Here is a 14,963-nt window from a genome sequence, read left to right as displayed (position 1 = left end):
TTTGTTTTAAGTCAGCTGGAACGCTCCTGAGAATTGTTTTTATAATGCTTCCAAACTTTATGTATTACATATATTTTTACAGTTACCAAGTGCTACATAATTTTTAAAAATAAGTGATACAGCAAATGTATTGAAAGTATTGATAAGGTCTAAGAATTGTTGGAGAAAGAATAATTAGGACAAGTAAACTGGAATGACAGAAGATGAGAGCTAGGAAGTGGTGTATTTAATTTCAAGATTTCAGGGCTGGAATGGTGGAGTAGTCATTGTTGACAGCAAGATCTAAGGTATATGCTTGTTGCAAGATCATGAAAGCGTGGTAGAAAAGATTGTGGAAGCTAAGGAAGGTAAAGAACTATAGCTTAAGAGTCAGATAGTTCTCTGTAGATGCTGAGGTTACCCAAACTAATGAAAGCAACAACGGCATGGGGGAAAGCAGCGACCTAGGTGCTAAAATATCAATGAATAAGGATGAAAGGCAACAGATGATAGTAACAAGTACAGACAGTTCCATAATTTTCAGGGCCTGGTACAAAATGAAAATGTGGGCTCTGTTGTTCAAAAAGTCATAAAAATTTCAGCCGGGTGTAGTGGCTCATGCCAGTAATCCCAGCACTTTGGGAGGCTGAGGCAGGCGGATCATTTGAGGTCAAGAGTTCAAGACCAGCCTAGCCAACATACTGAAACCCCATCTCTACTAAAAAATACACAAATTAGCCAGGCATGGTGGTGGGCACCTGCAATCCCAGCTACTTGGGAGGCTGAGGCAGGAGAATCACTTGAACCCAGGAGGCAGAGATTGTAGTGAGCCAAGATTGCGCCACTACACTCCGGCCTGGGCGACAGAATGAGACTCCATCTCAAAAAAACTAATTAATTAATTAAATTAAATAAAAAGTGTTAAAAATTTCCAGAAGGTAACTAGCAGATAATTAAATCAGGCATGGGGCTCTTCTAAGCACAAAGACTGTGACTGCACAGTTTGTTCAACCATGAAGCTGACGCTGACAATAGACAATCATAGTAGATAGTCAAGTGTCTGATAATTTGCTTTAAAAGAACCCATTTGTAAAGAGGAAGGAAAGGGGGGTGTGCAATTGGAAAGGGGAGGTAGGAAAACACTTATCTACCTGAAAGTCTTCCTGGAAATATCTGTGGTTGAAAGAAAGGACTACACTTAAGGGGAAATGGTTGTGCCAAGGATCTCTTAGAAAAGAAGGTGAAACAAACGTTCCAGAGGAATTTGAGGATAAAAGATAATTTGCTTAAAACACACCAAGAAATCCCCAAAATTGGGAAGCATGGAAAGAAAAGGAAAAATAATGAGATTAGCAATGCACAGGACATAAACTGTCCATATTATGATGAATAGATGCTTACGCTTCTGATGGCAAACAAATATGATAGAAGGTGCAATGAGATTGGACCTTGAGGCATCTTAAAGATTTGTAGACACTGTGAAGTGCATTAATGTGCCCCTCCAAAATTCATGTGTTGAATTTTGAATAAAGCCTCTGTGTGGCTTTATTGGAGTAAGGAAGTAATTAAGATTAAATGAGCTCATAAGAGTGGGCCTCTTATGCAATAGGATTGATATTTTTCTGAGGTATACCACAGCACAGGCTCTCTCCATCTCTCTCTCTCCCCCACAGGCAAGCACCTAGAAAAGGCCATGTGAGAACATAGTGTGCAGGTGGCCACCTGCAATCCAGGAAGAAAGCTGTCACCAAGAACTGAATTGGTAGGAACCTTGATCTTGGACTTACGGTCTCCAGAATGTGAGAAAGCAAATTTCTGTTGTTTTAGTTAACCAGCCTGTGGTATTTTGTAATGATAATCGGAGCAGACTAAGAGAATAAGTAACCATTTTAAGTTAGATTACATATCACTTAGCAGGGACCTTGAGGAAATATTGAGTCTTAACGGAAAAGATAGTTGAAGACCTGGTGGGTGGGACAGGAAGGCATCTGAATTTAAGAAGGATGATTTTCTTAAATAGCTTAGTGAGCTTTGATGGCTTCATGGGAAATACCTAGAATGTTTGTTGTTTCCCACAACAAGACATAGTGATCATCTTGAACATACAGAAGATTTTATGCCCCAGTTCATCCTCCACAGAAGAGGCTGCTTTCCTCACTACCAAGTTGAAACTCAGGGCGGCTTTTTGTGCCTCTTGTTAGACATTCTCTTCCAGCCATGGAGCAAGCAAAGATCTAAGATGTCTGCTTTTTTGCATGGAGTTGTAATGACAGCTAGGAACAATGGCAAGACAAGATGAAAGGTGGCCGCTAGAAGAGCTGGGTGACTACCTGAAGGAATCTATTAATTTGCCTAACAAAAAGACTCTTGCTAGATTAAGCTTTCTTGTGACTTCTGTACAGTGATCCTAATCGTGTTTCTTGGATTCAGCAGAAATACTCCTGCCACTACGACCAGCTAATTGTGTGTGTGTGTGTGTGTGTGTGTGTGTGTGTGTATTTTTAGTAGGGATGGGGTTTTACCATGTTGGCCAGGCTGGTCTTGAACTCCTGACCTCTTGATTCGCCCGCCTCGGCCTCCCAAAGTGCTGGGATTACAGGCGTGATGGAGTTATTTCTTTATGTTATTTACTCTGTCTACAGCCAGAAAACATTGCAAAATTTAATCAAATTATCTAAGTCAGTCAATATTCAATGAGATTACGGCAGAAATCTATGTGAAGCAGGGTCCTTTTTGATAATTTTTTTTATCCTTTCCATCATTCCTATTCTTATCTGTCTTTTAGGACCCAGTTCAAATCCAAGATTGCTATAGATTCATTTTTAATTACACAATTCATGAGATTGTTATCTTTGTCTCTGTTTTCTTGCACAGTTTTGAATTTGTGCTTCCTATTCTAACATTTTTTAATACTGACGATGATATTTGCCTTTTCCAGCCAAAAAATTCTAAACCTCATGCACACCATTGGCATCTCAGAGCTCAAAATATTATTAAAATGTCAGCCCCGATATTTGGAGAAAGGTCATTTTTTTTCCAGTTTAATAAATGAAGTAAATACAGTCCCAACACAGTTAAGTGAATTTTTGAAGGTGATGAGAAAAAAGAAACATTCTGTGAGGACCTACTAGGCATTGGCCAAGCACGTGGACCTGACAATAAGAGCTAAGATTTATTTAGAGCTTGTGATGTGGTAGGCACTGTGCTATGAGATTTGCATTTAGGAAACCATATAAAACTCATTATGTAGGCACTAGTAAACAAATGTTCCATATGGGGAACCTAAGCCACAGAGACATTAAGTAACTTGCCAACTGTCCTGAAAGTCAGAGCTGACAACTAACTGTGAGCCTTCAGGCTTCAGAGACTGCTTTTAAAATTACAACTCTATATGGCTTCATCAAATTTTTTACTACAGAGTAGAGTGAAACGTATTATAGTTATGTACTACTATAGTTACTGTTAAGACGCAGAAAACTCAGCAACTTTGTGAAAGTTTCTATAATTACAAGTTATAGAGCTAAAATATTAGTGGAATCCTAGATGCAAATGTCGTGCTTGTTCTAAAACAACATGCTTTATTCTTTTCACTTATGTAACGATGTTAGCCCCTTCCAACCATGTTGTTTGCTGGGTAAGAAGACAATATGAGATATACACTTAGGAATTTATTTATTGGCTCAGTCAATCCACAGTTATGGAGCCCTAACTACACAACAGGCACATTCTGGGCATCAGGGAAATGATAAACCAAACAAACTTAGCCTCATTAGTCCTTCCTGCTTTGTATCATTTAATAACTCATTGAATAGTGCTGAGACTCAGTTTCTTCAGAAATAACATTGTGGTAGCATTGGTGGTCTAATGTCTCATCAAAACAATGTTAGCACACAACATTTCACACAGGCCTGACATGTGATTAGTGTTCAATAAGTGGTAGCTAGAATAATATGAACACTGTAGATAACATGACAGGTGATCTGAGAAAGGGCAAGTCATATCTCTCTTGGAAAGTCAGGGAAGCCTTCACTCAGTGGAGAGGAGAAAGAGTGTCTATGAAGAAAACAATATGAAGCCAGAATACTGACTACGTACTTACGGTACAATTTTTTTTCCCAATCCACTCAAAACTATGTACTTATGGTACAATTTTTTTCCCAATCCACTCAACACAAACAGTAAACAATGGTTTGTAAAGCAACTGAGACTACTGCAATATTAAGGTGAGATGGAGGTATCCTGACTGTCAGACTTAGGAGCTCATAATTTGTCTTACAGTGATGACAAATTACAGTTAATTTGGAAAGGACTTGTTGGGGCAAGTTGACATAAGACTGAACAAATAATTAGTAGGGTTAGGTGGTGCATGCCTGTAATCTCAGCTACTTACGAGGCCGAGGCAGGAAGATTACATGAGCCCAGGAGTTTGAGGCCAGCCTGGCCCACATAGAGAGATTCCATCTCAAAATAAAAAACATTGTTTTCCCAAATACACATGTCTCTCCTATCCAAATATGTGTGCATATTTTTTAAGTTCTAATGCCACTTTTGCAAAGTTGCTTGTGGCTGCCCTGGTTTCATTGTCAGATGACTTAGTTCCAGTTGAGCTCCTTCGCTTAAACCGTTAAACAAATGAAAAGCAAAATTGTCACTTTTAAATAGAGTTCGCACATAATCACATTTTGAAATGGTCCTCCTCTGGCTGAGGAAAAGTTGTGTTCATTATAATATTGAATTTTAAATAATATATTACACAAAATAGCTTCCAATTTGATTTGGGGGGATATATTTTCATGAATTATTGAATATCTGATTATTGTAGAAAGCTTTAGCCATTATGCGCTGAAACTGTCATTCTCTCAGCTCTGTGATATATGAGCTTGGTTATCAATATTTAAAGTTACAGTTAGCTCACTGTGAGGTAGCTGAAAGCTGAGACAAGAATTAATCAGCGATGACGCAGGCAGAACTCTTTCTGTGCCCAAAGATGCTCTAGGAGAGTCTCCCCGCCGATCTCCTATAGGTGCATTTCAAGTTCCAGACCATCTCAAGAAACCCACTCATCAGGAAGTAGTTCTTATTAATCAGTGGGGAACTGATTCAACAGAAGAAAAATTTGCATATTTTTAAGGGTCTCTTCATCTTCCAGAAACTTAAAAGTTTTGTATTAGATAAAATTTCCTTGCAGCTGAAGTAAATGATGCTGAATAAAATATACTTTAATTTGTCTGATTTGCTTCTTCAACTACAATGTAAGTTCTCCAAAAGGAGGACCTTTGCTTTCTGATTTACTGTTGTATCCCAGGAATTATCTCAGGGTTTGCTACAGAGTAGGTGTTCAATAATTGTTTTATGTTTTATTGTGCTCAATAAATCCTTTATTTATTTATTTATCTTTTTAAGACTGTTGCCTAGGCTGGAGTGCAGTGGCTTGATCTCGGCTTACTGCAACCTCTGCCTCCCCGGCTCAAACAATTTTCCTGTCTCAGCCTCCCTAGTACCTGGGACTACAGGCATGTGCCACCACACCCAGCTAATTTGTGTATTCTTTGTAGAGACAGGGTTTTGCCATGTTGTCCAGACTGATCTCAAATGTCTAGGCTCAGGCCAGCCACCCACCTCAGTCTCCCAATGTGCTGGAATTACAGGCGTGAACCACTGTGACTGACCTCAATAAATCTTCATGTGTTATTGACTCTGAATTAATAAATTTGAAAAATGAAAGTAGTGGTTAGTGATCGCTATCCACCTTTGTACAGAGTGGAACATTGTTCCTTTGTATTATTCAAAATAGATAATTTATGTTTGTGCAAGAAAGCAATGCACTAGGAGCATGTTTTTTCCTCTCTTTTAACATAGTCAATTAGTATTAGTATACTTGAGATACAGCCTTAAGTATAGCACACACTTTTCTTCCCCTCATGGAGAAGTTTTCAATTTTGTAGCAAATTGACACAGAAAATAATAATTTATATATGTGATAAAGTATGCAAACAGAGGAAATTGAAGCTGCATTAGAAAAGCCTAATGAAAAAAAGTGTATCCCCTTGTGGAAAAGAAATGCTTAGGGAGTGATATCAACCATGACACCAGGAAAGGTCAGATTCAGCCAAACAAAGCAGAAAGGGGTAAGGAAGAGAGTGAAGGGTGCCCCCGGTGGAGGAAATAACATTTCTTTGAATGCACTGCTGTTCAACATGTATTATAGTAAACAAAAATGTGTCATACTCCACATTAAATTTTGTTAAGAGGGTAGATCTCATGTTAAGTGTTCTTACAATAAAATAAAATTCTAAAAATAATAACAAATTAATAAAATCGAGGATGTTTGTGGCACATTTGAGGAGCCCAAAACATTTATTAGGTGAGAAGCAAGGAGACTTCTCTCATCCTTATCCCCTATATTAAAGGAGCTGTAGTGTCTTACTTTCCAATGGAATTGCCTCTCTGACTCAACTGGAAAAGGAGGTGATGAAGAAAAGAGAATGAAAGAGGTTTGACACTTAAGACCTTTAGGACATTTGAGCCTCTCTCTCTCTCTCTCATTGCCTCTTTTTTCTTCCACTCACACATGCACAGATACAGACACTCATATACATAATTTTGCATGCAATTTCAGGGGTCAGGAATCTTGTCAATATAAATCTCATGCTGATTTAACTCTTTATGCCTGCAGCTCTGTGTTCTACAGTACAGCATCTTCCATGGATACCTATCAGAATGGTTTTTTGGATAAAAATTAGTATATTTCAAGGCAAATTTGAATAGCATATCATTTGTAATAAATTTTTATTTGGTTACCAATGTGTTTCTAATTTTTAAAGTAAATGAAAATGTATTTTTTTTCCTAAACACAGACACACAAATTCTTGATCTGTGCTTAAAACCCTAGAAATTTCCCCCAACACATGGCGTGTTTTTCTTTACCTGTCTTGTTTCCCTTTATCCCTTGACCTCAGAGAAGCTCAGATACAAATCTAGTTCTTGAGGACAGTGTTTTCTGTCTTCTGTAATTTCTACATGTTTCCTTTTCATTTTTATGGGTGTTAGATTCATGTGTATTTTCAAAAGCCTCACTTCTCCCTTAATTCAAGCCAGTTTTCCATCACTTTCAACTTTTTCGTATTCTAAATAATATGTGCTATTTCTTGATTAGATACCATTTATGTTTCTATTGTCTTACATCTATAAAAGTTGGCAATTTATCTGTTATACTTGCTCCTCGTATATTTTATATTCATACACCCTGCTTTCATAGTAAATTAATATTGTAAATTCTGGTGCAATCTGTATTCAATTATGATACTACTATAATTATGTACATGTTTTGCATAGATGAATGACATGGTGAACTGAAGTAGTCTTTCCCATTTCTCATAAATATTTAGTTTAAACTACTTAATTATTAGGCCGGGTGTGATGGTTCACGCCTGGAATCCCAGCACTTTGGGAGGGCGAGGGAGCCGGATCATTTGAGGTCAGGAGTTCAAGACCAGACTCCAGACTGGCCAACACAGTGAAACCCTGTCTCTACTAAAAATACAAAATTACCTGGTTGTGGTGGCGCCTGTCTGTAATCCCAGCTACCTGGGAGGCTGAGGCAGGAGAATCACTTGAAACCTGGAGGTGGAGTTTGCAGTGAGCCGAGATCACACCATTACACTCTAGCCTGGGCGTCAGGAGAGAAACTCTGTCTCAAAAAAATAAATAAGTAAATAAATAAAAAATTGTATCTCACTCTGTTATTTAGATTTCTATATACCAATAATTATCCCTTTTATGTCCAGACTGTGCTGTGAATCTGGTTATATAGGAGTCCCATTTTTCCTTAGAATTTTCTTCTTGGAACCCTCTATACTTTTGCCCAAATCTGGTTTGGTTATTGCCGTACACACCTGCTATTGCTGGATTGTCCTTCACTATAATTCAAGAAATTCCCTTCCTAACTCTTCTCCATTACATGTTCTGTCCCCTGGATCCCATATTTTCCTCTGGTTTTGTTTAGTCCATTTTCTGATGGGGAATATTTTCCAGTAACTTTCGCAAAAAGGGTGCTCCCAGTAATTTTGAAGCATACCTGACAAAAACATTATTTTAGCCTTAAAAAAGGGGGGAAATCCTGTTATTTAAAACATGCAAAAACCTTGAAGACATTATACCAAGGGAAATAAGCCAGACACAGAAAGCCAAGTAATGCATAACCTCACTTCTATGTTGAATCTTTAAAAAAAAAGTCACACTCATAGTAACACAGTAGAATGGTGGTTAGCAGGGGCTACAAGGTGGGGAAAAAGTGAAGATACTAGTAAAAGATGTTAATAAAACCTTCAGTGATAAAATGAGTAAGTACTGGAAACCTACTGTACAGCATGGTGAGTGTAATTAAGAACAAGGCATTGCATACTTGGAACTTGCTAGGAGTGTAGACCTTAAGTGTTCTTACTATGCATACAATTCCATGGTAACTATGTGAGGTGATAGATATGTTAACTAGCTAGGTTGTGATAATCGTTTCAGAATGTGTGTACACATATATATGTATATGTATGTATATGTATATCAAAACAGCATGTTGTACGCCCTAAATGTGTACAATTTTTATTTGTCAATCATATTTCCATAAAGCTGGGAAAAAAATCCAGAATTCCTTATATAAAACAAACAAAGAAACAAAAAGGATAGGATCATTATACTTGGAATTTTGAAGTTTTACGCTGATGTGCTTGGTTGTGGAGCTTTACGATTTGTTGTGCTGAGTGCTTGGCTGGCTCTTTCAGTCTGGATGGGCATATCCTTTACTTCTGGACAATGTTTTTGAATTCTATCTTTGATCATTTTGTACCCTCCATTTTTTCTTTCTCTTTCTGACCTCTCATAGTCAGATTTGGGTCCTACTATGTCGAGCTTTTTTTCTGACTTTCTTCTGTTTTGTTTCTCATTTATTTGTTTTTTGTTTTATTGTGCTACTTTCAGATTTTCTCAAAATTATCTTCAAATTCTGCTATTTGACCTTTCTAATATTTTTTGCTATTGATTTGATTTCCGAGAGCTTTTGATTGTTTTTCTGATTTTTATCTTTTTGTAGCTGGAATATTTTTTTCTTACGTACCCCATAGTGTTGATTGTAGTTGGTATTTCATTTTGCTTCAGATAATTCTATTTCCACCAGTTCGTTTGTTTAATTGTGTTTGTGTCCTTCAGGATAGAAGTTATTCTTAAATTTCTTGTGGTCCCTAGCTATTATTCATATGTATACGAGGCATTAGATAACCTATCTGTTCCTAATGAGACTTGTCTACTAGTGTGCTATGTGCAGGGCAATTATTAGAGACTGGAAGATTAGCACAGCATCTTCACCTCTGAATTGGATCAGTTTCTCTCCACAGGAATTCTCTGGTCTCCAGTGTGGGGGGTATACCTGACCACTAACTATTCTGAGGTGAGCTGGAGAAAAAGAGCTAGTGTTTCATTCTTTAATATGTAGATTTCCATTTAATTCAGTTCCTTTTCACCTCAGCTCTCTCCTGTGTCAGGTGACACTGAATCCCATGCTTTTCTCCTTCTATTTAACCACTATTTTCCATCTACAGAGGCGGCCGTGGGTGGTAGTTTCCTGTCTATAAGAGGTGAATGGGAGAGTTTGGGAATTATTTTTAATTCATACTTTCATCCAACCTATAGCATTTTAGCCCAAAGTTTTTCTGAGCTTTTTTCTAGTTTCACAACACTGATCTACTTGATCCTTGTTGCCACCAACTTTTGTAAAACTTAGATTTTAGCTTTCTCTGTTTTTTAAAAATAATTATTTTACTTTTTAATTTTTTAAATAGAATTGTGGAGTACAAGTGTAGTTTTGCTATGTAGATATATCGCTTAGTAGTAAATTCTGAGCTTTTAGTGTGCCTGTCAACCAAATAGTGAACATTGTACTCTATAGGTAATTTTTCAACCCTCATCTCCCACCTCATCTTCCCACCTTTTGGAGTCTCCAGTGCCTATTATTCCCTTTTGTGTGTCCAGGTGTGCCCATTGTTTAGTTCTCACAAGTGAGAACATGAGGTTATTTGACTCTCTTTCTCAGTTCATTTAGGATAATGGCCTCCAGCTCCATCCATATTGCTGCAAAATACTTGATTTCATTTTTTTTGTGTGACTGCATAGTATTCCACGGTGTGTGTGTGTGTGTGTGTGTGTGTGTGTGTGTGTGTGTTCATACACCATGTTTTCTTTATCAAAGTCAGCGGGTAATAGACACAGGTTGATTCCGTGACTTTGTTATTATGAATGGTGTTTTTTTTTAAAAGTCTATTACTGCTCATCCAGCATTATGGCTACCAAAAATTTGCTTTCCTTGAGAATTTCTTACTTTTTAAAAATTTGTTTATCATAAAGTGTAAAGAGAATATAGAAAAAATTCACGTATTCAATTTGCATATTTTTAAGCTTATGTTTCTCAGAACATTTTTCCACAATGTTTTCGTGATCTGAAAATGACAATATATGTGACTTAGTAAAAGACTTAGGTTCTTCTTTTGCTACTTTCTCCATTACAGAAGATAAAAGGGAGGTTCACAAAAGTCAGTGTGATACAATTCAAGCAAAGTGTGAAATGTTGACCAAAATGATCAAAGAATCAGAACTAGTATTGGAACTGTGCAATTTACTCAATGATCTTTTCTTGTTATATTTAACTGGTTCTCAGCCTTGCTTGAGTCAATATATGTCTATGATTTTTTAAAAATATTAAAATTGTTCCAAAATTTGAAATGCTAGATTTAGACCAGTAAAGGACAGTCACATGTTTGCCTAAATAAAATAATCTTTAGAGTGCTCTCATTCATTTAGCTATAAGGTTTGGGTACCCTGAGTCCTTGACATATTTAGTAAAGTACTTTTAATGTATTTTATCATATTTAATAAAAAAGCCTTCATTTAAAAATATGGAATGCCTTTTTAATTTTATATATTTAAGGTGAAAACAAACTTTCTTTTTGTATTAAATTTATTTTTAATAAAATTATGAACCTTTAAGAAACACTTTAAATCACTCTTTATATTATATTTAAAATATTTTATCCATTATTCTCATTTCATCTATGGCCTATTGGTTTGAGGTTCATTTATAAAAATTACTTTTAATTATTTGTCTTCTGTGTTTGGGTTTTATATTATTAACTTCTTTTTTTTTTTTTTTTTTTTTTTGACATGGAGTCTCGTTCTGTCACCCAGGCTGGAATGCAGTGGTGCATTCTTGGCTCACTGCAACCTCCGCTTCCCAGGTTCAAGCGATTCTCCTCCCTCAGCCTCCTGAGTAGCTGGGATTACAGGTGCACATCACCATGCCCAGCTAATTTTTGTATTTTTGGTAGAGACAGGGTTTCATCACGTTAGTCAGGCTGGTCTTGAGATCCTGACCTCATGATCTGACCGCCTCGGCCTCCCAACGTGCTGGGATTACAGGCGTGGGCCACCCGGCCTAATTATTAACTTCTAATTTTGAAGAATTATGCTTAGAATCTGAAGTATATAAATTTTCCTTTCTGCAATTCTGTTAGTAAACTTTCCATTGCCTTTATATAAGCTATATTTATAGAAAAGAAACATGTGTTCTCTATGAAGGGATACATCACTAGATATATTTTTTGTCACATTTTAAGAACAAACAAACTACCTCTGTAGTTTTCAGCTGTTTTCTCTTACTAGCACTCTTAAAGGAATTGACATACTTTCCTCAGTAACGGACGCTTTGACAGTAGCCACATCAACTTTTTAGACATGATATCCAGAATCAATAAAGCAATGAGTTATGAAAATATCTGGACTGAGGCAAAAATCTGTTTAAGCTGAAAAACAGTCTCTTCTGGGTATTGTAATAAAACTTATCTCAGTGTTTTTATTTCCTACTGTATCTGTCAAACAATAATAGTGATGAGTTAAATCTGATGACTCTAATTATGTTTCTATTATTCTCCTTATATGTTAAGAAGTTTTTGCTTTATACGTTTTGATGCTTTATTTCATCCGTCTGCAATTACCAATAGTACATGACCTAAGTTTTCCTGTTGTCACAGTTCAATGACCGTCTTTATGCCACAATTTTTCAATTCTGAGTCTATATTTTCAACACTCTTGCTTTCATTTTGTAAGGGTTTTTTTGCCTATGTGTTTATTGCTATCATTTCTGTGACTTTTGGATTAATCAAGTTCCTCGTTATAAATTATTTATTGAACTGTCTATGCAAACCAATCATAGTCATATATTTGATGAGTGAACATAGGATATCGTTGGAGAGTACTATAACAATATGCCAACTATCGTCCTTTTCATTAAGCTAAAAATTTGTTTGCTATATTGTAAATGTTTTTGGCTGTATAGATTTTTGTTTATTTTATATTCTAGATTGATTTGTAAAGTAAACACCTGATTTCAAAATTATTTGTCACTATCTTAAAATTTCTAATTAACGTTGTTAACATATGAATGTAATGATGACATATACTCATTTATAACTTTTTAAGATATTTTGCACTTTTGTCTTTTTTCATATTTCTAGAACTAATTAATATAATATGATATCATATAATCTTATATTTTTCAAACAATATTTATTTTAGTTGGAATTTAAAACATTCTTATTTATTGTTTACATTAATAATTAGTATTTTATTAATATTTACATTTTACCACACTCCAGTAATTAATTTTGTTTCTTCCAATATGTGTGCTATTTTTGAATAGGAATATATTAATGATTCAGTTTAAGAGAACACACTAACATAATGAACCATGGTAATAGAGAGTATGAGAAGATGCACAAGGGTGAACAATTGTATGCCCAAGGCAGTTAATAAAGAAAATCAAACAGCACTTTCTTCTTAAGAAATGACCTTAATAACAGGGATATAACACAATTTATATGTATTTCAAAACAATATGTTATAAACAAGAAATATATACAATTTTTTCAATTAAAAAGTAAATAAATAGGAATAAAAACATTTTAAAAATTTTTAGAAAGCAATTTATAAGCATTTGTCAAATAAAAATGAATATATCCATGGCCCCATCAGTTAAACCTTTAGAGTCACTTATGTAAGCAAACAAGTCACTTATGTAAGCAAACAAAGGAAATATACAAAAGTGTTTGCTATAACACTACTTGTAGTAGTGCAAAGTGAAGATGATTAAAAAAATATATAGCATACTGGTACTAATTACTGTGGAGCTACCACGGAATATTATGCAGCACTTAAAAATAATCTATAAATCAGTTTGTACAAAAATTGAAGGTCAGAACAAGTAATTTTCAGGAAAAGCAAACCCTCCAAATTATATTAACATACATGTATATACATACACATATATATGTAAATAAATATGCAGTGAAATACTTAAAAGGTACATTCTGGATTCTCAAAAGAAAAATGTTGTGGAAGACCAGAATGTGAAGTCAGAATTGAAGGGAAAGTTTTGACTTTTATTATCTTTTGTTATTGTTTGAATTTTTCCAAGGAAAATACATATTTATATAGTGCTTGGGAAGCAAGGAAGAAGGAAAGCAGAAACGAAAGAAGGAACTGTGTGGGAGGGATTCCACCCTAAAATATCAAAGAGGGCCACTCTAAAACCATATTTGATGAATATGATTCCAATGAAGAAAGTTCATAGAGATTCTTTTTAAACTTACGAATAAATCATCATGTCAATAAGATTATTATTGTCATTTCAAATTTTATACATTCTCCCAAATACATTGACATAAAAAAGTTTAGGAGGATAATAGGTATGTTGGAGAATAAGTGTGTGAGAAGTTTGCAAATATCAATCTAAGGTCTGCCTTTAAAAGTAATAGGGTAGATAACTGAAACTAGATGAATGATAGCAAAAATTATTAATAGCTAAGGTTTATAGAGGACTTACTACGAGTCAGGTACTATCCTAAGTGTTTTAAAGTACTAACTCATTTAATATTCATAACATCCCTAAGAGGTATGCCCCATTTTACAGATGGGGGTTCTGAGACACAGGAGCAATAAATTGCTCAAGGGTATAAAGATAGTGGCTGATATATGATTAGATCCAAGTGCTTGGATGATCTGCTTCCAAGCCTTTGTGATTCTGAAAATGACTCTGAACTGCCAAGAAGAATATTATCATAATAACAATTACCATTTGGAAAACATACTTCATAATAGCAATAAAATGTGAAACGGTGAGGCATAAATTGAATAGGCAATATATAGTCATAAATAAATCTATAAAATCATATTAGGGAGAATTTAAAAGAAGATTTGATGAGACGGTTGGATACATTAGGTTCCTGAATGGGAAGAAAAATTATTGGAAAATTATCTATTAACCATGATTTTTAGATTTAATTTAATTCAAGCCAAAACCCAAATCTTCTTATCTTTGAAAATTAATTAAATGATTTTGTATTCATTTGGCAGTGTAATTAGGTGAAAGGGCCAATATTCAATAAATAAAGATCAATGAGGCCAGTCTAGTCTTATCAGATAATAAAAATAGTAATATTTTGCAAATATAGAAACATAAAACAGTAAAATTGAATAGAAATATATTATCCCACAGATAATGTGAATGTCTTATTTAGCTTGCCTTTGGTTGTTTGTTAATTATAACTACTTGTGACTAGCTTCAATTATAAAGAGGAATTGCTTACTTCACAAAACTGGAAAACTCAAAATTACATGGGCTCAGGTAAAGTTTGTTCAAAGATTTAACCTCCATTTCTCTGTGGTTCTCTTAACTCTGCCTTCTTCTCAATGTCAGCCCCATTTCAGACTGGTCTTCCTCATGTCTGCAAGAGAGCAACATATTATCAATTAAGGCTTTGTTGCCCCTTGTCCGTAAGTAACAGACTGGGTAGGTTTCCACCACTATCAAACAAAAAATCCTATGTTAGTGCTAACTGAACCCTTATTAATCAACATTATGGTCAGGGGAATGCCACATATTTTGT

Source organism: Trachypithecus francoisi, unplaced genomic scaffold, assembly GCF_009764315.1.
Source record: "Trachypithecus francoisi isolate TF-2019V2 unplaced genomic scaffold, Tfra_2.0 Lachesis_group16, whole genome shotgun sequence".
NCBI lineage: Eukaryota > Metazoa > Chordata > Mammalia > Primates > Cercopithecidae > Trachypithecus > Trachypithecus francoisi.
This window is presented reverse-complemented; position numbering follows the sequence as displayed.